The sequence below is a fragment of the Amphiura filiformis genome, chromosome 19 (genome assembly GCF_039555335.1).
Source record: "Amphiura filiformis chromosome 19, Afil_fr2py, whole genome shotgun sequence".
Taxonomy (NCBI): Eukaryota; Metazoa; Echinodermata; class Ophiuroidea; order Amphilepidida; family Amphiuridae; genus Amphiura; species Amphiura filiformis.
The window spans coordinates 646333-647461 of record NC_092646.1 but is presented as its reverse complement, the minus strand read 5'-3'; positions in this window follow the sequence as shown (position 1 = coordinate 647461).

Here is a 1129-nt window from a genome sequence, read left to right as displayed (position 1 = left end):
ATAATTATGAGCCCTGATGGGAGGGTGAAAAAAAAGGGGGGGGGACTAGAATATTGTGGAGAGGCAAAGGGGGGGGGAGCAGATTTTGGGACCCAAAAAATGTTGTCATGTGCAAAGATTTTTTGGCAGGACGAGAGGGGGGCAAGCAATTTTTGGCACACTTTTTAAATTTTGAAATTCTCCCCCGGGGCTCATACTTATTGCACAGCCCCTTATGTCGTCTTTTGCTAATGGTATTATGCATGTATCGTAGATTTTGTACAAATAAGTTTCCTACGTCCTTAAGCCCATGCAATTGGGTGCAATTGGGTGTTGCGTTTATGACTTGAGTGCTAGGCCCTATTATATATCCAGATTATTGTAAGCTTGCCAAACCTCTGAACGAGTGTATTGTTTCATTATTTTGCGAAATTCTTGAACATAAACCGTAGGTATTTAAAGAATAACTTAAAATTAAAAAAAGAAAATGAAACTTAAATTATTCTTATCCCGGATAGAGGAAAGATTACAATTCATTATACCCCATTACATGCAAAATAATTCTTACATAAAATGCAAAAAATCTGGTTATTTTGTAATATTTTCCGTTTAGCGAATCACTGATTTTGCAAGAAATAAAAATAATCAAGATAACTAATTACTACATGTACACCAGGCACAAAAAGAAACGCGTCAGTTATATTCATCCTTGCTGTTCAATAACTTGATAATTTTGAATTATTCTGAAATATACATTTTGTTAATTGGACTTTGCTTTCTCATTTGACACCCTGTTCGTGAAAAACGAACAAGAATTGACCAAGATATGCGCCTCAAAGCCTCAAACCCCAAAATCAAAAGTTGCATTTTCAACGATTTTCAATGGGAACGCATCGTTGTATTGCACACAAGCACCACGGGCCAATCAATAAAGCACACAGTGTAACAGGCACAATTGAATCGTTAAAATTGCAACTTTTCATTTTGGGGTTTGAGAGTTTGGAGGCGTATATCTTAGTCAATTCTTGCTCAATGTTCACGAGCAGGGTGTCAAATGAGAAAGAAAAGTCTAATTAACAAAATGTATATTTCAGAATAATCCAACATTATCAAGTTATTGAACATCAAGGATGAATATAACTGACGAGTT